Below are 25,151 nucleotides of genomic sequence, written 5' to 3' on the forward strand. Positions count from 1 at the left end.
AATCGACGCGAGGGAGCGCCCCCCCCACACATACACACACGCCGCCGCCGCGGTCACGCGTGCAGCCCCAGATTTGGGGACAGCGGCGGCTGCCGGAGCTGCAAGGTTTCTCCACACTCCTGGTTGCGGTCCTTCTTTGCCTTCCCACCAGGTTAGGGCCGAGGGGATGATCCACCTGCCCACTCCCAGCCCCATACTCTTCCTCCACCCTCTTCAAGGAACCTCCTCTCTGGGCGTTTACCCTAGCCAAAAATAAAAATAAAACACGAAACTTAGCAGCAACCAGAGTGGGGGGGGGGGATAGGAAGAGAGATGGTAAAAGAAGGCGAATCTGGTTTTCTTTCTAGGAAGAACACTCGGAGAAAGTTTCATGGTGAATTACTTTAAGGAGTTCTGAGCCTAGCAAACCTCACAGAAACAGTTCTTGGAAAACTTGGAATGGGGGGAGGGGTGTAGCTGGGACTATAGTTAGGCTCTCGTTTCCCCTACTCAGGATAGCACCCAGGTGTGGGGCATGAGGAGGAGGACCACAAACACATCAGTAGATATTTGTCTTTTCGATGTTTCAATGTCTCCCAGGCCTCCATCTCTATTATCCAGAAGGACTGAAGGAAAAACATCATTTGTTTCTTCCCTGGAGATCTCTAATTCCTCCCCCCTTTTATTTTACGTTACAAAATTCCTTTTTATTTTATCCCTCTTATTCTCACTGACCTAAATCTGCTACAGTTCAAGGGCTAGAAGGTGAATAGAAACAAGACACTGTGGATTCTGGTAAGAAAAGATAACACAAGATCCCCAGAAGTTTCAAAGCTGCCAACTGTTAGCACAGTTCACTGAATGAATGAATGAATTTGGAGGTTCACCATGAGCAAACAACCAAAAACAAAAAATCAGAACAACACTGAGGCAGCAAAGCTGAAGACCCGAGTCTGAGTCCTGAGTCTGACACAAAACTGCATTACCCTTTGCACGTCATTGGACACTCTCAAAGACTATAAGTTGCAGAGAAAGTAATAACTTGCATTGGTAATAATCAATAATAATAGTAAAGCTAGCATTTATATAGCACTGTACATATATTATCTCATTTGATTCTCACAACAACACAGTGAGGCAGGTGCTGTTATTATCCTCATTTGACTGATAAGTAAGCTAAGGCTTAGAGAGGCTGAATGACTTGCCTAGAATCACACAGCTAGTAAGTGTCTTGAATTCAAATCTTCCCAACTTCTAGTCCAGCACTCTTAACTATGGTACCAAATTTCTTCACTCTGGAGAACTCTATACTAATGAATTCATAGGTCCAAGTATTATTCTTGTCCTTAACAATAATATATCTTTATAGACTGCTTTAAGGTTCACACCCACTGCCTAAATCTGGCTGTAGGCTACAAAGATGGAAGAAGGATGGGTTAACAAAGGACAAAGGGACAGGACAAACTACCTTCTTAGTCCTTTGCAAATGTTATCTGCTTGTCTGAGAAGCAGCTGATGCCTAGCTCGTGCAGTGTCAAGCTACAACCATCTCTCATTCCTCACTAGACAGCACTCTGGCCTTCTACAAGGCCTAGTTCTTCATCCTGAAGCCTCTTCCCAGCCTTGCAACTTACATGCTGAAAGCACACTCTATTCCTGGGGACTGTCCCTCTGATTGTATGGCTCATCCAAGAAACTCCATTTAAGAAAGGTGCCCACACCAGCTTTTTCTCATTCCTCTCTAGACTGCCCTCCAGACTTTCTCTATCATGACCCCAAGCAGCCCAGCCCAGCAGCCAGGGGCCATACCTTTCCTCTCACCTTCTTTCCTTTTCAGCTTCCTTCTATGTATTGTTTTCCTCCATCAGGATGTAAGTTCCTTGAGGTCTGAACTGTCTCCTCCCCCCATCTGTTTGTATTCTCAGTGCTTAACACTGCCTAGCACATAATGCTTGTTAACTGACTGTCTAAAGACCATCATAGCCAAAATACTGGCAAGTCTGAAGCTATTAACATTTTTAGAAAGGATACCCAATGACTCCAGAGATAAAAGACACTGATTCAGATTCCTGCCAACACAACATAGAGCCTGGAGCACAGAAGGTGCTTAATAAATGCTTAATGACTGACTACTATCAAATAGCTTTGTAATCTTAAACTTATGATTTTAACTCCATGGACTTTAGTTGTACTCTATTGTTCTATGACTGTGATATGATTTGTACTCTAGTTGTGCATATGAGGAATTTCTCTCTGCAACAAGTCAACCTTCCCTTTGTATTTCTTAGTAACACCTAACTAAAAGAGAGGTAAGCATATAAAGAGTGCTTATTAAAGACTAATTGACCAGGGTTTTCTTTCACTTGAAAAAAATTAAATAAAGTCAAACTTAATCCAGATCACAGATGTTTGAAAAGTTCATTTTGTTAACATTTGAGGAGAGAAGGTTGCAAAATGTAGAAAGATATCTATATCACCAAAACCAGTAGATGTTTTCACAATATGGGTCTTTTTTTTACACCATATGCTTCCTTCAAACTCCTTACAATAATAATATATCTGTATGTAAACAACCTCTTTTTCTTTAAAATAGTGTCTTATCCTTCAGTGATAGCACAATGAAGCCATAAATCTGGGTTACTAACATCATAATCATTTCCACAGAAACTGTTTACAATGGAAAAACCACAGAATTTAAATGTAATTGTCTAGTCATGCAGGGAGATGAGATGGGTTGTAAAAGAGGTTTTCTCAATTTAAAAGCAAATTATCAATAATGAGAGAAGAAATAAATGGCAGTTAATGGGAAGTTCTGTGGAAACATAATGTTTTGAACAAATTCACCAACAGGAATTCTTTACTTGTGGCCCTTATTTTTTTCTGAAGAAAAAAGGACCCCCAGCATTCAAGGCAACTGTCATTTCAATAAGCGGGTGATCCTTTGGTGGTGGGCTTTACAATTTTTTTCTCATTCGAAATAAAATCAAATGTATTCAACTATTTCAAAATCAAGGCCAGGGTCAGGTTTTATTTATTTTTGGACTGAAAAATGCTCAGAAATATCAGTAATGGATCTCTACATATGACTCAGAGCATTTTTATTGCCACAAATTTGCATGGACTGGGAAGCTAAATGTAGGTGAATGAGATATTCATTACAATATAAGGTGAAATTAAAGTGAAAATCAATATCAGATGTTATTTCTTATGAAGATTTCTAGTTCCATTTTTTAAAAAGATCTTTGGAATTCCACATAATGTTCTCTCATTTCTTTCACTTTTTTTTTTGGTGGGGGGGGTTGTTTTTAGCAACTAAAAATATTGAAAGGTGCTGAAGTGGACAGCTCCAGGACCAGGCTGATAGACCAAAGATTATGCTGTACTATATTTACACAAAACACAAAAGATTTTATCTCTTCCTACTAGCATGGAAGGAAAACAAATATATGCAACTCACTCTGTTATGCTGGGTCAAAATGGCATATATCCAGAGTTCTGGTGGAATCCTCTAGCTAACTTCCTCTCATTTTTGCTATGTGTATCGCTGGTGAAATGAGAATCTAACACTCCTTTCAGTCCTGGGTGAATTGGCAGCTCACTAGAATGGCCAACTTATAATATATATTGGTTAGGTTAGAAAAGATCTACCACCACATTCACCAATCAATTACACTGCCATGTGAATTAAATTATACTCAGATTTCATTAATGTCAGCAATGCCAGAGTTTTGGATTTTCATAGTATCTTTAAAGAGGAGATTAATAACGTCCAGTAGACCAGAATAAAAGCCTAGAAAACTAATTGGGTATATGAGAAAATCCAAATATATTCTCATTTTTATTTCCTTTTTTGTGTGTTGGTAAATAAGACTGTATTGGGGTGGAAAGATTAAAAAAAGCTTGAAGATTGAGACCTTCTACTTCATTCCAAAGCTATCATATCACTGAAGCAACATTTCCTATAAATAAAATCACTGAAATACACAATCTAAATTAATTGAGAATGCAGGGTGGTACAGTGAATCTAGGAGGCTACAATCACTGGGTTCTAGTCTCTGCTGTACTGCTAACTAGCTATGTAATTTTGGGGAAATTGTAAAAACTCTCATTTTCTTCATCTCTAAATTTAGGTGGTTAGACTAGATGATCAATAAGGTCTCTTTTAACTCAATCATTGTATGATTCAACAGACTTCTAAGTATCATGTAAGACTAAGACTGTTCTCAAATGCTCATCCTTCAAAATAAAAAAGGTCATGTGATAGTTTGTCTTAGTATCCCCAGGGCTTAGAAAATGTTTATTGAATTGAATTGTATTTTGCCTGACTGCAAGCCAAACTAATAAAGTAATTTAAAAGTGCTAAGCTACTTGAGATCAGGGTTTATGTCTTATAATTCTTTATACCCACATATGTATTTGGTGCAGTGGTTTGCACATTGTATGCACTCTGTATATACTTCTTGATTTTTGGAATATTCATCATTTGATTATTATGTAGTTCAGAATTTTCACAGTAACTAGGATTTTTAGAACTTTTATTTCATGATCCTTCTTTTCCATGGACAAAGTCAGTTTTGGGAAGAATAAGATCCAGATTTGCTTGTACGGATTTAAGAATGTCTACGATATTAAAAACTTCCTTTTGTCCTGGAGCTTATTCTCCTCCCTCTATCAGTGTCTGATTTGTGTTCAAGTATTTGTTCTCATGTATACAAGCTCCATAATCATGGGCAACCTTTCAGTGCCCCCAGATAACTTCCTATGACTCTTAAGTTACAAAGATTATGTTGATCTGCATTGATGGGGAAAGTTTCCACATTGGAAGTTTCTTACACAGTTTTAGCCCTCTCCTTCTGAGGAAAAAAAATAATAAAGGACAAAGATAGTCAGCTAGGTAGAACAGTAGATAGAGTGCTGGGCTTAGAATCAGGAAAATCTGAGTCCAAATCTAACTTCAGACACTTACTAGCTGTGTGACCCCAGGTAAGTCACTGAGCCTTTGTCTGTCTCAGTTTTCTCAACTATAAAATGATAATATCTACCTCCCAGAATTGTGAGGATGAGATGAGATAATATTTGTAAAGCACTTACCAAACCTTAAAGTACTATATAAATGCTGGCCACCACCACCACCACCACTACCATCTCATCATCATCATCATCATCATCATCAACAAGTGTTTAAAAGATGTTAAAGAAGGATGGCAGTTTCCCTCATGTGTTTTTGAATGGCAAATTCACTTGGAAACAAAGAGTAAATGAGCATTTACTAAACAGCTACTAAATGCCAGGCACGATGCTAGGCACTAGGGTTACAAATATAAAAGCAAAATAGTTTCTTTCCATAAAGAACTTATGTTCTGATATGGAATAGAAAAATGCAGAATATGTGCAAATAACTCCATTACTTTCTGAGTTCCATTCCTGACTCTCCAGACTTTACTGCAATACCTCCTCCATCCACCCTGTTTTTTCAGCTTCCTTTTCTTTTTTGCCTTCACTTTTTAAAAAGTAATGTCCATGAGAGCAGGATCCATCTTTCTTTTGCTTGCATTTGTATTCCCTGCACTTAGTACAGTTCCTGGCACATATTAAATGCTTAATAAATGCTTGTTAACTGGATTTCAGGGGTCAGAGAGTACCAAAAGCTGAGCAAATCAGAAGAGGCCTCTTGAAGGAGGGGGCTCTTGAGCTGAGCTTTGAAGGTAGCTTGGAGTCTCAGAAGGAAGAGGTGAATAGAGATGGCACTTAAGGTATGAGCAACAACCTGAGCAAAGGTACTGTGGCAGGAGATGGAATGTTGTATTTGGAGAACAATAATTATGCTAGTTTGGATTTAACATAGAATGTGCGAGTAGGACTAAGGAATAATCAACTTGGAAAGATACATGAGATTTTAAAGAGCTTTAAGCGCCAAACAAAATCATTTGTGGGTTGTTTTTTTTTTTTTCATAGCAATAGGAAAGCACTGAATCTTCTTGAGCAGGGAATGGCATGATTGCACCTGTTCTTTAAGAATATTAATAATGATTTATCAATGTTAATAAAACTTCAAATATTTCAACTTTCCATTTTGAAATATATGTGATTTCATCAATTTAGTCAAAAAGGATCATAGAACCATAGATTAAGAGTGTTAAAGACTTTTGAGGTTATATAGATCACCCCCATCATTTTATAGATATGAAACTTGAGGACTAAGTTAAAAGCCTTGTCCAAGATTTCCGTTCTTTCTTATTCTTTGTGATTATTTTCTCTATTTTCCCAATAAAACTTTCCTAGCAGAATTAGCTAGAATGGTGGAAACCTTTCTCTTATTCTTTTAACATCCAAGAGTTATTTGGAGCTTCTGGCAAAATGCTTAAGTGCTTCTCATAGTTTCCATCCTCATTACCTCAAGATATTAAGATAAAGAATAAAGTCATTAAATTACAATAATAATAAAAAACATGAAACACCTCTATGTTATGTAAAACTTTCTGAAATAATAGCAGAACCTGAATGAATGAACCTTCTACCTAATCATTCCCTGCTAGCCCCTTATCAATTGTAACCAAACTTGAGTGGCCTAAATTTTGATTTTTGATTGTGATAATCATGTCCCCTCTCACCAATGACAGGGATTATGACATGGTTCCACCCATGACCATTTGGTGGGAAGAGAGCATTCAGTTTACCCAATGCTTCTTCACAATGAAGATAGGAAACTGTGGAAAGACAGGAAACCCAATAATGCAAAGAAAACTAGTTGGGGCTGAAATACTTCTTTCCCAAAAGCAGCAATCATTTCTCCATGTAGTTTCTACATATCAGAAATCCATTTAGACCATATTCTTCTTCAACCAAAAGAGGTCACTGAAGCCATCTAGTATCCACCTAGTGGACAGAACAAAATGGGTGCCAGTGAACAAAGGAGAAAAATGTCATAAAGTGGTCTGGAATAGAAGAGAAAGAATAAAAGAAAAGTTGTATTATCAATAAAGGTTGGGTATAAGCCTGGCCCATCAGCAGAAAATCCAGAAGAAAGATTCATAAAAAAACAAGAGAAAATGAGTAAACAATTAAAAAAATAAGAAAATAAATAAGTAGAGAGCAAAAGAATGCGATCCTCTAATCCCAACTGAAAAAAAAAGGGAGACAAATTTTCAGAATGCCAAAAATAATGGAACAGCAAAAGAAACAACAATAAAACAACCCTCTTCATAACAGTCCAGAAGATTAACACAATAATTAAAAGAAGAAATAAGAAAAGAATTCAGAGTGGAAATCAAAGCTATGGAATAAGTATAAGACAAAAAAGGAGTAATTAGCACACATAATAAAGAACCTCCCCATAACAGTGTAGTCTACAAAAAAGGAAAATAACAGATTTTTAAATTTAAAAATATGTAGGTTGATTAATGTTTGGGACAAAAGAATCAAAAGAAAGCACTGACATATCAATTCTATGCAAGCCAAAGCACCTAACAATGAAAATGGAAAGAACTTAAATAATCTAAGCATAATAGGTATCCTAATGAATTTGGAATACTGCATACTATATTTAGAAAATAATATAAGAAAACTGCATAGAAATATTGCAAACAGAAAACAAAAATGCTAATCAATAGATCACAGATCAATAACATGGAAATACTCTATATTTAAATCAGAATTTGTTAAATTGCTGAATTTCAAATCAAGCAACAAATATTGCAAGCAGTCAAGAAAAAGAAAATCAGCAATAAAGGAAAAACTATTTTTAGCCAAGGATTATTCCCTGTCTTCAAGAAATTAAAGAGGGGCAGCTAGGTGGCGCAGTGGATAGAGCACCGGCCCTGAAGTCAGGAGGACCTGAGTTCAAATACAGCCTTAGACCAAACATTTGATGACACATACTAGCTGTGTGACCCTGGGCAAGTCACTTAACCCCAATTATCTAAAAAAAAAAAAGAAATTAAAGAATTGGTTGGTTTTATATATGTATATATATATGTGTGTGTGTGTGTGTGTGTGTATATATATATATATATATATATATATATATATATATGCTGGTCCAAAAAAGCAAAGGAGATCAGGATATACAACAAAATAACATATTATGTAAATCTTATACTAATTATCAATAAGAAAGAATTGGTTTTTTCAACAAAAATGGAGACATTTCTATCACAGCTTCAAAAGAAACTAGAGATAAGCATGGTATTTGATGAGCAAATACTTCAAACAAGAAAAATACACAAAAATTTAAGTAAAGTTAAGAAGAAAACACCAAGAAAATAAAAATAAATGTTTATAAAACAAAACAATGTTGCTTTAAAAAATTCTCACATTAATCTAGAGCCAGATATGGACAAAGGGAATGTATAAAAGAATATAGGGAACTCACTGGGTTAAGTCAGAAGGAAATGAATCTATATTTTGCAAGTGTTTTTGTATGTTGGGTGATAGTGTTATATAGTGGTAAATCATTCAGCCTGGGAGAAGAAAGGCAAAAGAAGGGGTATCAGAGAAGAAAGCAGATCCATAGGTAGATTATGTTGTCCTTGGGATAAGCAGGTGATGAATGTAAGAGTATTGAACAGAATTAGGTCAAAAGATATAATACACCAAGCAATTTTCACCACATTGCTACTTTCATCATTTGCTATTTTTAGGTATGATTTTTCTGAAGTAGAAGCCCATCTCAAATACAAAATCAAACAAACAAAATATAAAGAAGGGAAGAGAAGATGAGAGTTGCAATCACACTATAAATAAACAGGCAGAGAAGGGAGCAAATTTTTTGTCTTCCAGAAACTCTTCTTTATATGAGAGGCAAAGAGAGAATAAAGAAAGAACTTATGAGCATAAACCTAGCTAATATAGGATGATTTAATAATGACTTAGAAAAATGGAGGAATAAGAAGTTTCAAAATTATTGTTATTCAAGTTAAGAGTAGATTGGTGGAGCCAAATAGTCAGCATGCAGGACTGTACTCATATCTGGGATGTGAAAGAGAAGGATGAAAGAAATAAATAGATAAAAAAAGAATAAATAAAGTCAAGAAACTTGGGATAAAGCAGGGAAACAAAAGAGAAGAAAGAGAAACTGTGGAAGGAGAATCAGGATCAAATTAGTTTCAACAAAACTAATAACAAGGGCTAAATGCTGATTTTTAAAAAGAAATTTCAATATGAAAAAATTAAAATGCAGGAAATACAAACCTATCTTAAACTTAAATTTAAATATATTTAACTTCCCATTTAAACAAAAACATGGTGAAATGAATAAGAAAACAATGATTTGCTGAATATAAAAATGCATTTTTAAAATAAAGACAAATACTAAGTAAAATTGAGAGGACTAAAACAAAGTTACACACTTGTTGATTACAAAAAGGAAAAATTATAAATACAATTTCAGATAAGGCAAGATAAAAAGATAAAAATTCACAATGAAAAAAGAGAACAGAAAATTACATTATATTTAAAAGCACCATAGACAAGGAAACTATAATTATTAAACATATACATAGCATACGTGTGTATTGCAAATGGCAAAAAGACTAAATTCACAAATAAAATCCAATTACAAAAAAATAGAGATTACAATACAATAATTATAGGAAACTTTAATATTCTTTAATCAGAGATGAATAAATATAACAGAAAGACAAATAAAAGGGAAACTATAAAGTTGACCTGACAACTTAAAAAAGGATTTCAAAGATTTGTGTAATCTACTTGTGGCCACTGAAGAATATATGTACTTCTTGAGACTAACATTAACTTTATAAAAACAAATCGGGTGCTGGGTACAATGAAATTTAAAAAAAGATAGCAAAAGACTGATACACAGATCATAAAACAATAAATACAGGAAGCAATACAGGACACATTTACAAAAGATATGATCCAAAATGGAAACTAAGTAGTGACATACTGAATAACAATTGGACCAAATCTGAGAAATAATAAATGTGCTTTTAGAAAAATTACACAGATTTTGGCATAAAGTTAAAGTGATGAAAAAATAGTATCTCTGAAAATATAAATAGTAATGAAATTAATTATGCAAATATTTATGTCTTTGGAAGATTCTCAATAAATAACTATTGTGCTAGAGATGAAGAATGAGGAATACATTTTAAGATATAGCTGATGGTTGATTTCTTTCCTTGAGTATATTTATTTATACAAAGGAGGGTTTTGGTGAGGGAGATAAGTATTTTGGAAGTAATGGTCACATAGGAAAGCAAGGATATCTATAAAACACTAAAAGAATATTTGTGAACCCAAAGTAAACACCAACAAAGGAAATATGAAAATTAGAAATAGATTAAACTGAAAAAAGATAAACAAAAGAGCTGCTTTTTGAGAATGCTAAAAGTATATAAACCATTTCTTAATTTGATCAAGAAAAAAATCAATTTCAAATTATCCAAATTAAAAGTAAATATGAGGAATTACCAACAAAGAAAAATTTAAAAATATTTATCCGAAATTATTAGAGCTAATGATATGTAAAGAAAACCATACATGGAAGCAAATGAGTGTACAAAAATAAGAATATCTAAATTAATAAAACAAGGAACAAAAATTTTTCACCACCAACCCTCAGAAGGTCAAATCAAACAACTCATAAATGAACTGACAAAAGGTAAGTAATGCTTTTTTTATTCATTCATTCTATCAAGTGAAAATTATTATTTAAAAACAGTAATTATTTAGGTTATAGAAATTATTTTCACTAATTGAGAAAGTAGTTATTGTACCAACTCCTTTTATAAGACAAATATAATCCTAATACTCAAACCAGGAAGGACTAAAGCAAAGATTGGGAATTACAGGCATTTCTCTAGTGAATACTGAAGCAAAAAATTTTATTAAAATCTTAACAAAGAGATGCTATCAATATATTTTAAAAGTTATTCTCGGGGCAGCTAAGAGGTACAGTGGATAGAGCACCAGCCCTGAAGTCAGGAGGACCTGAGTTCAAATCCGGCCTTAGACCAAATACTTGACATGTACTAGCTGTGTGACCTTGGACAAGTCACTTAACCCCAATTGCCTCACCAAAAAAAAAAAAAGTTATTCTTCATGACCAAATTGGATTTATTTCAGAGATGTAAAAAATGTTTCAATATTAGGAAAAAATCATATAAACAATAAAAACATGAATAAATTAAGATGTAGGTGAAGTACACAATGATTTTTTGAAAGCTTAGGAATCTAAAGGTCCTTTTAAAATTTTACCTAATGTACAGATTGAACACTAAGAAATAGCATTATATTAAATGAGGAAAAACTGGAAGCTTTCCCAGTAAGTATGGAGGAAAAGCAAAGATACTCTTTTCCTCCCAATATTATTTGACATTTTTTATAAAAATTCTAGTTAAAGCAATGAGATGAGAGAGAAATTAAAGGTAAAAATATCAGCAAAGATGAAACAAAACTATTTCATTTGCAGACACATTAGAATAATCACAGAATCAGAAAGGAAAGAAATGGAGACAATAGCTTCAACATAATAGCAGTTTATTAAACAAATCTATACAAATTATCAGTATTTACTTGCAGCAATAACAAAAATGATGAAAAAAAAGGAATTTCTTTCAAAATACCTAAAAAAACACATAAATTATCTGGGAGCAACTTACCTCTGAGAAAAACTCAGAAAATATAAATAAACTACAGAACATATTTCTTTACAAGAATAAATGAAGAAAATCACTGGAGAATTATTCATAGTTCCTTATTGACATATACTAATATTACAAAAACAACAATGCCATTTATATTATACCATTAATTTATAAATTTATTGGCATGATTAAAAATTAGTTTATAGAATTCAACAAAATGATAGCAAAATTCATTCAAAGAAATAAAGTTCTAGGATCTTAAAAAAAGTGGAAAAAATAGAAGGAAAAAAGGAAGTATGGCATTATCATCTCTCAAGCTATATTATAAAGCAGTGATCCTCAAAATTATTTGTAATTGATTAAAAATTAAAAAGTAGAAGGATAGAGCAGAAGAGGTAAGTATGACCCAGAATCAATGAATCATTGCAGTCCAGGGTTTGATAAACCCAGGAACGTCAACTCCTTAAGGGAAAACTCTGTAGTTTTGACTCAAATTGTAGAGGGAAGTAAATAGGAACTTGATAGTAAATAGAATTTATCTTATGACATACCACAATATACCCTATGTGAATTTATAGCCAAAACACAAAATAACACATTATTTTTAATTGAAGAGAATGGAAACAAGTATCTTTCACATTTTTAATTGGGGGAATTTTAACCAACAAAGTAAATAAGTGGTGAAAAAGATAAAATAGAAAATTCTGATTACATAAAATTTAAGGATTTTTTATATATAAGCAAACCTATGCTGCTCAAATAAGAAGAAAAAACTATTGAAGGATAAAATGTTAACCTTGAAAATTGTTAATAAAAGTCTGATATCCAAGATAAGTATGCAATTGAAACAAATATACAAAAAGCAATAGCCATTTCCTTGTGTGTGTTTTTTAAATTTTTTTCTTTTTTTCTCTTTTTTTATTTTCAATCTTTTTATTAATTTATTTTGATTTATCAATAATCACTTCCATATGCTTTTGAGTTTAAAATTTTTCTCCCCCTTCCTCCCCACCACCCTCCCCAAGATGGCACATAATCTGATATAGGCTATACATCTACATTTATATTAAACATATTTTCACATTAGTGATGTTGTAAGTAAAAATTAAAACCAATAGGAGGAACCATCAGAAAGAGGAAATAAAAACTCAACAGAAGAGAAAAAAATAGCAATTCAACTTCCATAGTTCTTTCTTTGGATGTGGATAGCATTTTCCATCACAGGGTCTCTGAAGATGTCTTAGATCCTTGTATTGCCAGGAAGGGTTAAGTTTATCAATATTAGTCATCATACAACATGACTGTTATTGTGTATAACATTCTCTTGGTTCTGCTCACTTCACTCAGCATCAGATCATACAAATCTTTCCAGGTTTTTCTGAAGTCAGACTGTTCATCATTTCTTATAGCATAGTAGCATTTCATCACATTCCTATACCACAACTTGCTCAGTCATTCCCCAATTGATGGGCATCCTATCAATTTCCAATTCTTTGCCACCACAAAAAGAGCTGCTAGGAATATTTTTGTACATGTAGGTCCTTTTCCCATTTGTGTGATCTCTTTGGGATATAGCCCTAGAAGTGCTATTGCTGGGTCAAAGGGTATGTACATTTTTATAGCCCTTTGGGCATAGTTCCAAATTGCTCTCCAAAATGGTTGGATCATTTCATAACTCCACCAACACTGCATTAGTGATCCAATTTTCCCATATCTTCTCCAACATTTATCTTTCCTGTTTTGTCATGTTGGCCATTCTGATAGGTGTGATGTGGTACCTCAAAGTCATTTTGATTTGCATTTCTCTAATCAATAGTGATTTAGAGTATTTTTCATATGACTATAGATGGCTTTAATTTCTTCATCTAAAAACTGTCTGTTCATATCCTTTGACCACTTATCAATTGGGGAATGGCTTGTATTCTTATAAATTTGACTTAATTCTCTATATATTTTAGAAATGAGGCCCTTATCAGAGAGACTGGTTGTAAAAATTCTTTTCCAATTTTCTACCTTCCTTCTAATCTTAGTTGCATTGGCTTTGTTTGTGCAAAAACTTTTCACTTTTAATAATACAATTTAACCCTGAAAATTGTTAATAAAAGTCTGATATCCAAGATAAGTATGCAATTGAAACAAATATACAAAAAACAATAGCTGTTTCCTTTTATATGGTCATAGAAATGATTTTTTAAAAGAAATGCCTGCCACTGACTATCATATTTTAAAAATTGCTCCAAGTCACTAAGAAAAATACAAACTAAAACAACTGACCAGACTCATCAAATTGCCAAAGATGATAAAAGATTGAAATAGTTAACATCAGAGGGTCTATGGGAAGACAAACACATTAATACATTGTTAGTGGTGCTCTGAACTGCTCCACCTATTCTGGAAAACAATTTGGAATTATGAGATAAAAAGTGCTTTTATCCAAATATCCCAATACTGAACACATACCCAAAGAAACAAAAGACAGACATGAAGGCCCTATACATACCAAAATATTAATAGCAGCACTTCTGTGGTAGCAAAAAGCTAAAAACTGAGTGGCTACCTCTCCATGGGAAATGATTTAGTAACATGTGATATATGAATATAATGGAATAGTATTGTGCCATAAGAAAGATAAAATAAGAAGAATTCTGAGAAACATAGAAAGACTTATGAACTGGTTTGAATCAGAATGAGAACGATATAAACACTAATTAAAATAATGAAAATAAAAACAGATGATGGCTATTAACCACCAAGTTAAGACAGGACCAGAGGATCAAAGATTTACAACTGCAAAAGAATTTAGAGGACATCTAGTCCAATTCCCCTATTTAATAGGTAAGAAAACTGAGGCCCAGCATGAGAGGGGAGCTCTGGAAGCTGCTCTCAGGGGGACTTTATTTCTCTTGTTTTCTAGAAATGCCTCATATAGTGCCTTCTCTCTTCCTGTTCTCCCACTCTGGCTAGATGTTCCTGAAGCAAGAATGTAGCAAGACTTTATTTTTTACTTCTTCACCCAGGGGAATCTTCCCTTTTAGATATGCTATATTCCCTCTTCATGAATCTATAAGACTCGACTTCCTTATCTATAAGACTAGGAGACTTCCAAGGCAGTTCTAAATTTATTATTCTCATTGTGAGGTTCTATGACCCAATGGTATCCCCAATTATTGACCTTCCATCCATGCTCTGTTGAGAATGAAATCTTCTTGTACTGGGGTTTGAATCCTGGCTCTGCCACTTAATTACCTCTGTGACCTTTAACAGATCACTTAAATATTTGGGGTCTCATTTTCCTCATCTGTAAAATGAGGGCTTTGAGCTAGATGATAATCTGGCTATGTTCTAGATTTACATCAATGATATGATCTCTCTATCTCTCTCTAAAATGAGCCATGTTCTTTCTACCTCCCATTTCTTGAAAGAATGGAGACAACCATTGTGTCTCCTTGCCACATCAGCTCTAGGGTCACCTGATAACATACCTCAAGACTTCTTGATACTGCCTACCATTCTGGACATTGTCTTCACTCACAGGTCCCAGGGCAAATGCCCAGTTGTCTGCTAGGTGCTTTGATTCTGTTCCCATGAATATATTAACAGATGAGCTGAAGTGTCAAAACAAAAAATGTATTTCTGGTTGGCTAATGGCAAGCCAACAGCTTGAGAGGCTGAATAACATGCTTCTAAAGTTCTCCATATATAGAAGAAAGCAATAAATCTATTTGAATGGGAAAAAAACTGAGGCTCAGACAGGTTGTGCTCAGCCCAAGTTTGTACAAGAAGTAAAGAAAAATATGCAGGATTTTCCAGAGAACAAATGTTGACCCTTGCCTTCTCTTCATAAAGAAGTAGGGACTATGGGTACAGAGCTTTCCATTAGTTAGGTAACACAATGAAAAGAACAGTAGGCCTGGATTCAAGAAGACTTAAATTCAAATCCAAACTCAGAAACTTACTAGTTGTGTAACCCTGGGCAAGTCACTTAACCTCTGTTTGCCTTAGGTTCTGTAAAATAGGGATCATAACAGTAACAACTTCACAGGGTTGTTGTGAAGATCAAATAATGTATTTGGAAAGTGCTTAGCACAGTGTCTGACACAGGTAGTCCTTAATAAATGCTTATTCCTTTCCCTTCCCCATTAGTTGTCAGATGTGGCCATGATAGTCAGTTTTGCTTAAACTTTTTTTTTAAATATGGTAGCCATGGTGGGAGGAGGGAAGGAGATAGGGAAGCAAGTGTGTTAGGTAATAGCTGTGGTGTTACAAGGAGAAGTCATCAACATTTTTTTTTTAAATTCAGGGATACTAATACATCATTTCAATTGTCTACCCATTATATCATTTTCACTATATGTCCATCTGTGATAATTTGTAAAAAAAAATTCTATTTGGGGGTGTCTCTTTTATCTACAAGGCTTCATTGACACAGGTTCTTTTGGCACCTCACTCTCCCTCCTCCTTTTTTTTGAAACTGTCCATATCTATATCCATGCTGAAAATTTCCACTCTCATGATTGATAGGGGTGAGAAGAGTACCTGGACATTCCCAATGCCTATGACAGTGGAAACGGGAAACTTATCAGAAACTAATAACATGGCCAGGAGTATACTAGAGCCACCTTAGGAATATGCAAATGCTACAAATCAATATCTGATTTATTTTTGTTGGTTTTCTAGATGTAGGAAAATTATGGAGAAAGCATCAACAACATAGATTAAATTTAAGTGTCATGAACTAGTTTTCAAACATTTACCAAAACACCCCTGCCCATTGCCCTTGCTTGCATTACCAGACTGCCTGGATGTGAAAGAGGACAGAACCCAAATTACCCCAGCTGAAAGAGTAGGAGTGATGAGAACTTGCTGTAGCCTGGGTATGCCAAGTCCTAAGGGTGACCTTTCACAATAATCATCACTGAGCCATCTTCTTCTACCCCTTAATCCTAGTGCCTTCCCTCAGTTTCTTATCACTAATTAATCATAGATGATACAGATAGACAGACAGACAGACAGACAGATAGATAGATAGACAGACAGAGAGATAACTACTTAACTGCTTGCATGTTATCTTTCCCATAGTCTGAGAACTCTTTGAGAGCAGGGAGACTAATTTTATATTTATATTTATAACCAATAAATAAATATTTGGTTGTTTGTTTTCCATTTGTTTGTTTTTTCTTTCTTTGTATCCCCAGTGCTCAGCACAGTTCCTGGCACATGAAAAGTAATTAATAAGTGCTTGTAGACTTATTGACTTGGTTTTTTTTCTGTGGAGGTCCAAGATCATCACACTGGAGGTTCAATTACCAATTCCAGTGACAAAGATCCAAATGGATCCTTTTCTCTGAATCGCTCTCCCTGGGCTCCTGCTCTGCCATGCCCTGGCCCCTGGTGTCTTGAATTAGGTCTATGCTTCCTTTCTGTGAATTAAAATGCACCTGTAAAAATCACTGGTCAGTGTCTCATTTGTGAAAGCCTCTGGCATAATGGATAAGGTGATAGACTCAGAGTCAGAAAGTCCTGATTTTGATTCCTGCTTCAGGTACTGAATATGTGACCCTGGGCAAGTTATTTAACCTCTCTCATCCTCAAGTTCCTCATCTGTAAAACAGGCATAATAATAGCATCTATCTCACAGGGTAAAGATTAAATGATGGTTGCAAACAAACAAAAAAATAACACATAAGGATTTGCTATTACTCCTCTCAGAGCAGCTCCTGCAGATCGGCATATTAACCAGCATCCCTTTCTGGCTATAACATCTTCAGTAGCCTGAGTATTACCTCCACATGTATCTTTCCATTGTCCTTTGGACAGATTATAATTTTACTTACTCTGACAGTACTGAATTCTAAGTATTTACAGATATGTAAGATCAAGATGAGAATGAAAATACGTATATTAGGAAGAATTTTGTTACAGTGAGCAGTCTGAGATCATTGAAAGTTCTAAAAAAAAAATTTTCAAACCTAATTTAAACCAATCTCTTCCTATTCAATATTGTGCCCTGCTCATTATGATTTATACTATGCATCTGGTATTAACATGTTGATTGGTTGCTAATTCAAAGGGCTACCCATGTTATAGTCTGGATAATAGGGTTTTTTTCATCCACTTTGTTTTTCTATTGTGGATAATTAGACTAATCTTTTTTTCCTCCTGAAGCTTCATTTCATTCTGGATTCTTTATATGGGGCTTAATTAAAAAAATGCAATATTATCTTTGCATAGAGCATTTGAAGTATCTCCCTTTTGTTTGAATTTAACACAGGACATCTTTTACGTGATAGTCAAACACCTTTGATGAACATATATCTCTCTACTTAATACCTCACTTTATTTAAATTGCCTGGCAACAGATGAAGGAAGTAATTGCTTCAGTTGTCTTTCAAATGTAGCTGTATGATGTATAGCCATGCATAAGTTGGAAGTACATGTGAGTCATCTTATTGGAGGAAAGCCTTTAAGTATTATTCTCTGTCAAGTCAAATATTTTCTTAAAATCAACAAATAAATCCTGTAAGATCTCAATATCTTCTATACCTAAATCAGTGATGAGGCAATAAAGATGTGGTCTACTGCAGAAAAAATCACCTGCAAAAGACTACCAGTAGAGGTGGCTCCAGAGGAGAAAATGAGGCTGGTGACCTTATACAGCCCTGCTTCACTTAAATCCAATTTACTTGCATGTCATGGCATCACCTCCCTGATGTTATGGTCCTTTTCAGGAACAAAGGATAAACAACAAATGCCCATTGACTGACTGCTTGATGTGTGAGACATGATGAGAAGAGATCCAAAGATGAACAAGGTTCTGTGTTTCCTCCATGGACCCAAGGTGAAAGGTAGACCTGAAACTTATCATTATTGGAGCCCTAGGAGTGGGAAAGACCTCCCTCCTGAATTAGTATGTCCACAAGACTTTCTGCAAAGATAATCAGGCCACCTTGGGAGCCAGCGTCCTCTCCAAAGTCATCATGGTAGACAACACAACATTGAAGTTACAGGTAAGGGACACAAGGAGCAGTTCCACTCCATGGTACATTCTGCAAGGGCTCAGATGGCTGCATGCTGGCCTTCGATGTCACTGACCGAGACTCCTTCCATGCCCTGGACACCTGGAAGGGGACATTCTCCAGAAAATAGTGCCCACAGAGCAACTTTTCCCCATGGTGGTACTGGGGAACAAGATCAACCTGGATGACCAAGAGGTGTCCCAGGAGAAAGCCCTAGACTGGTGCAAAGAGAAGGACATACTCTACTTTGAGGTCAGTGCTAAGAATGACATCAATGTGGAGGAAGCATTTGAACTGCTGACCAGACAAGCACTGTCCCAGCACCGGGGATTTTTGAAAACTTCTTGACTGATTCTATCAAGCTTTCACCAGCGAGTGAGCCAAGGAATAAATGCTGCTGATGCTGGAGACAGAGGCCACCCTAGGAAAGATGTTGGGATTGGGTAGAAGATTGGGTGTCCTCTGCTCCTATATTCTGGAACCTCTGTCTCAGGCTGCTGGGACCTGGTGACAAAAGGAGAATCTGGATGAACCTTAAAGACAAGCAATGCATTGTCACTGGCTGAGAGCAGAACAGAGGATGCTGGTCCATGACAAACATTTCTTCCTGCTGTACAAAAGCAGGGGGATGAAACATTTTTGGAATCGTGAAGTACTCGAGCTAGAAGAGGCCTTCAGTGTCAAAAATCTAGAGCTCAAACAGGTATTCAGCAGCCTTGTAATCTGGCCTCCTCATTTATAAAATGAGGAAACTGAGGATTTATATAAAGAGGTTTAGTCACTTAGCTAATGTCACACAGGTAGTAAGCATCAAAGGTATGATTTGAATCCAGGTCCTCCATTATTCCACACTGCTTCAAATCCTCCATTTTACAGATAAGGAAACCAAGACATGGATGGGAAGTGCTTGACTATGATCACATATGGCTAAAACTAGAAACCAAGTCTATAACATTTGTAGTCTTTTCTCCATCCCAAATCTTTCCTTCTGTCAAATTCCTGTTGAGAATTCTGCAGTAGTATGGAATTGTGGGTAGAGCACTGGAATTTGAGTCAGAAAGATAAGGGTTCAAATCCTGTGTGACTGTGGGCAAGTCATTTATGCTCTCCTGGCCTCAGTTTCCTTAAAATGGGAGAGATGGACTCAATGACCTCTGAAAGTCCTTTCTAGCTCTAAATCTATGTTGTCATTTATCTAAATCTATCATAGGATGACCTTGTCCCCAAACAAAAAATTGTGCCCTATAATTATCCTTATTAGGAACCTATCCTCCCCATCCTCTACCCTATACTGACTCACCTGGCCCTGGGTATGGACAGCCCAATTTAACAAACATTACTTTGTTGGATTTAATATCTTGGACAATAAGAAGAGAGAGAGACAGACAGAGAGAGAGAGACAGACAGACAGACAGAGAAACAGAGAAAGAGACACAGAGAGAGACAGAGAGAGAGGGTCAACCTTAGTCTGACTGTATGAGCCACACCTCAATGCCAAGTAAAGGCCTTTGGGATTGAGCCAGATGCTTTCTGAGAAACACATTCTCGTTATGGAAAGTACCAAAGAGCTGTGGATTAGAATGCTGGGAAACCTCAGTTATAGATTGAGCTGTACCAATTACCAAGTCAACTACTATGAACCTCAATTTTCTCATCTACAAAATGAGGGTGATGCTATTTGCCCTCAAAAAGTCATGGTTAGTCTCAAATGAGACAGCATGCTTTGAAAACCATAATAGTCTCTACAAATATGAGCATTATTATTTGTTTTCCTTCATAAGGTTCTAAAGATACTAGTCCAAGGACAGAGCAAAGGGGTGAAAACAGCTATGCATTCTATGGGAAAGGTGGTTTGAAGCAAGGATCTCTGGTTGAGAGGGAAAATCTTGGTTTCCCCTTGTGTTACCCATGCTGGCCCGATTCCTGTCTCCCAGTGTGGTGCATCAGAAAGAGTGCTATGTTTGGAGTCCTGACTCTGCCACTTACTACCTACGTGACCTCAGGCAATCATCTAACAATTTAGGCCTTGATTTCCTCATCTGTACAGAGTTGGCTTAGACAACCTTCAAGGTCCATTTCAGCTTTCAATCTATGATCCTAAGTTTCTGCCCAGAGCTAAGTGCCACAATCAATCAAGGGGTAAAAGTGGAAGGGGGTAGAAAGGATAAGAGAGGGTCCTTGCTTTCTCCTTCTGCTCATTCCTTTGTTGTCCCTTTGTGTCAGGTGAAAGATGAAATGACTGAGGAAAACAAATGTCTGATCTTCCAAGCATATCAATTTATTAAGGAATGCAGGCCAATTGCTTAACAAAGCAGGACCAGACTTTCTCACCATAGACCTGGACCCCAAATACAGAGGAAGACAGAGTTTTATACTTTAAAAACAATGAATCAAATAAGACCAATTAATTAAAAGAAAAAAAGTAAGAAAAAAAAGACTAAAAAAAAACAAAATAAAACAGTATACTGTTCTCACTGGCGTTTGGTGTACACCAAATACTGTCCAGTGCTGGGGGCAGGAAAAGGGAGTAACTCTGAAGTTGTGTCCACCCCACCCAGGTGGAAATCAGTCATGAGGTGAAAATAAAGAAAGGAGAAAAATGAAAAAGCTGAAGGGGTGAGGGAAGGTAGTGCAATGTGTAAATCAGAAAGCACTTATGTAGCATTTACTGTATGGCATACACTGTACTAACTGCTGAAACACAAAGAAAAAACTCAAACAGTCCCTGATATCAAGGTGCTTACATTCTAATGGGTGAAGCAACATGTGCAAAATAGATACAGAGAAGCAGACTTAAAACCAGAAATTATGAGGTCTTTAAAGAGCATAAAGATAGGTCAGGCCCAGTGTTTAGGTTACAAGTTCAAGGAAAGAAAAAAAGGGCAAGAAATAAGTGTTTAAGGTAGGTGAAAAGAATTATTACTTTTTTCACACTGGCTGACCTCATAGGTATGGTGCATATCATTTTAAAGATTTATATGTTCGGTTTCAGTTGTGTCTGGCTCTTTGTAACCCCATGGACTACAACTCACCAGGCCCTTCTATCCTCCAGTGTCTCTTGAAGTCTGTCCAAGCTCATCTTCATTGCTTCCATGATACTATCTATCCATCTTATCTTCTGCCATCATCCCCTTTTCCTTCTGTCTTCAATATTTCCCAACATTAGTGTCTTTTCCTATGAGTCTTGTCTTCTTATCATGTGGCCAAATTTTTAAGCTTCAGCTTCACTATTTGACCTTCCAGTAAATAGCCTGAATTAATTTCTGTAAGTATTGACTGATTTGATCTCCTTACTGTCCAAGGGATTCTTAAAAGTCTTCTCCAGCACCACAATTTGAAAGCATTGATTCTGTGATGCTCAGCTTTCCTTACAAACCAACTCTCACAGCCATGCATTGCTACTGAAAAAAACCATAGCTTTGACTATACGGACCTTTGTCAGCAAGGTGATGTTTCTACTTTTTAGTATGCTGTCCAGATTTGCCATAGCTTTTCGAACAAGGAGCAAGAGTCTTTTAATTTCATGGCTGCAGTTGCCATCTGCAATGATCTTTGAGTCCAAGAATATAAACTCTGACACTGCTTCCATTTCTTCTCCCTCTATTTGCCAGGAAGTGATAGGACTGGTTGCCAAGACATCAGTTTGTTGTTTTGTTGTTGTTGTTGTTGTTGTTGTTGTTGTTGTTGTTTGGTGATAAGCTTCAAGCCAGCTTTTACACTCTCCTCTTTCATCTTCATCAAGAGGCTTCTTAATTTTTCTGTGCTTTCTGCCATCAGAATGGTATTGTATGCATATCTGGAGATTGTTGATATTTCTCCTGGCAACCTTAATTCCAGCTTTTGATTCATCTAGCTTGGCATTTCACATGATGTGCTCTGCATATCAGATAAATAAATAAGGTGGCAATACACAGCCTTCTCATACTCCTTTTCCAATCTCAAACCAATCAGTTATCCCATGTTCTTTTCTGTTGCTTCTTGACATGAAAACAAGTTCCTCAGGAGACAAATAAGATGACCTGGCACTCACTCCCATTTCTTTGAGGACTTGCTACATGTTGTCGTGATCCACATAATTAAAGGCTTTAGGCTAGATTTGAACTAGGAAGATGAATCTTTCTGACTTCAAGCCAGGCACACTATCCACTGTGCCACCTAGCTGTCCCAGGGTTAGCCCCACCCTCTACCTTTTCCTGAATGCCCTTCAGCTTCCAGTGCTGCGATTGCCTCCCATTAACTTCCAAGGAAGCTAGGTGACAGCAAATAACCTCTTCCCTAATCACCTTGCTTCATCTTTCCTTTTGTCTCTTTCCTTTTCTTTCCTTCCTCTCTCTCTTTTCTCTGTCCCTCTGTCCCTCAATGTCTTCCTCCTTCCCACCTTTCCTCTTTCCTTCCTTCCCTTCCTCCTCCCCCATTCTTCCTTTTCACCCTTCCTTCCTTCCTTCCTTCCTTTCTTCTTTCCTTTCTTCCTTTCTCCCTCCCTCCTTTCCTTCCTTCTCTCCTCCCAGGAACTTAACATATTAATACTGAACTTAATGTGAAAACACAATCTGCATAGCCTACAGTAGCTCAAAATTCTCAAAACAGGCCAGCCTCAACCTTCCCCAGTAGCTAGGATTACACATGTGTATCACCCTTCCTAGTCCCTTCTCCTGTTTCTATCAATGATGTCTTCAAAGTGTGCATGCCATGGACTAGGTTTTTTAATGCCTATCTCTGAGCCAGGAAGGCTTATAAAGTAAACAGTTCCCAACAATCCTTGAGCAAATAATTGTCTGTCCCCTCTGGTTCTGTGGTATTTTTTGTGGTTCCTTAACTTTGTCCTTATAATTTGGTGACCAATCATACTATGATCCTTTCATCCTGTTATGTCCATATTCCTCATTCTATGCAGTAGAGACTGAACAAAAGAGTCTGTCTTGGACTTATTCCTTGACAGTCTCTTCTCTTATCTTTTATTCATGTTTCCCTTCCCATCACCTTTGAGGGTGAACTTCCTGTTCAGATCCCCAAACATACCCAGTTTGCATCTGCAACTAAATCCAGGATAGACCCATGAGACATAGATCATTCTCATAAATATTCATAGCAATGAACGTGTGGGCATTTTGTTATGTTACCAATCTGTTGCCAAATCCTACCGATTCTACCTTCATAACATCTTTCATATGTGTTCCCTTCTTTCTTCTGTCACAGCTGCCACACTGGTGTAGGCCCTCATTATCTTAATCCCTATACTCCAGTCTATCCTCCACTTAGCTATCAAATTTATTTTCCTAAAGCAGAGATATGAACATGTCAACACCAGTTCTAACCATGTCACCCCTCTATTCAATGAACTCCAGTGGACCCTTCCTACTTTCAGCATCAAATATAAAACCCTCTTTTGGGCATTCAAAGCTCTTCATAATTTGACCCCACCTACTTACCCAGTCTTCTTACACCTTACTGTTCCACCTCCCTTTACATGTTCTGTGATCCAGTAACACTGACCTGTTTGCTGTTCTTCATACAAGATGCTCAATCTCCTAACTCTGAGCATTTCACTAGCTGTCCCTTATGTCCCTTGTGTCTGTCCCTTATGCTCTCCCTCCTTCTGATCTTCATTTCCTAGATTCCTGGCTTCCTTCAAATATAAGCTATTTCGGCTTCTACCAGGAGCCTTACCCAATCCTTCTTAATGCTGGTCCCTTGCCTTTGTTGATTATCTCTAATTAATCTTGTTTACATATTTGTTTGTACGTAGCTGTTTGCATGTTCCTTCCCCATTAGACTGTGAACTCTTTGAGACCAGGAACTGCTTTGTCGTTGTTGTGGTTGTGGTTGTTGTGGTTGTTGTTGTTGTTGTTGTTGGCTTTCCTTTCCAGCACTTAGTGTGGTGCCTTGCATACAGTAAGTGCTTAATAAATGCATGTTGACTGAGTAATAGATGTCTTCTTGGTCACTTTTATTTCATCTTCAGTAAAAACTCCACCATTACTTCCCTCCTCTCCTTTGAAATAATCTTCCCATTCAAATCACTTTCAGGACTCATCAAACTTTAAGACTTCTTTAATCACCAAGTTGCTTTGGGTGCTTCTGGCTTCTGGCTTCTGGCTTCAGCTTAGAGAGAGAAAGTAAAAGATGGCAACCCCACTTCAGGTTGGGGAAGGAAAAACTCTGGGAAGATGAGAGGAGCAGGTAGTCTCTATCATGTGCCTATTCTCAGCTTGCTACTCCAGAGACTTAGAAAAGTTTCCGCTTGGGTGAGATCTAGGACACTCTGTCTTATTTGAACTCAGTTTCCTGCTCCCAATGGGAGAGCTTCTTCATTGTATTGTTTGGTATATATGCTTCTATGTATACCTTTTCTGATTTGTTTTGCTTTTATTTGGATCAATAGAAGAAAGAAAGAAGGGAACAAATGAAGGAAGGAAGAAAGAAAGAAAAAGAAAGAAAGAAAGAGAGAAAGAGAGAGAAAGAAAGAAAGAAAGAAAGAAAGAAAGAAAGAAAGAAAGAAAGAAAGAAAGAAAGAAAGAAAGAAGGAAGGAAGGAAGCAAGGAAGCCA

The 25,151-nt window shown here is 36.4% G+C and overlaps 1 pseudogene; it reads left to right on the forward strand.

Moving 5' to 3' along the window:
- The first annotated feature begins 18,415 nt into the window (after positions 1–18,415).
- LOC114025625 lies at positions 18,416–19,005 on the forward strand (annotated as a pseudogene).
- Positions 19,006–25,151: the final 6,146 nt, after the last annotated feature.

The sequence above is a fragment of the Vombatus ursinus genome, unplaced genomic scaffold, assembly GCF_900497805.2.
Source record: "Vombatus ursinus unplaced genomic scaffold, bare-nosed wombat genome assembly UNPS02014832.1, whole genome shotgun sequence".
Lineage (NCBI taxonomy): Eukaryota > Metazoa > Chordata > Mammalia > Diprotodontia > Vombatidae > Vombatus > Vombatus ursinus.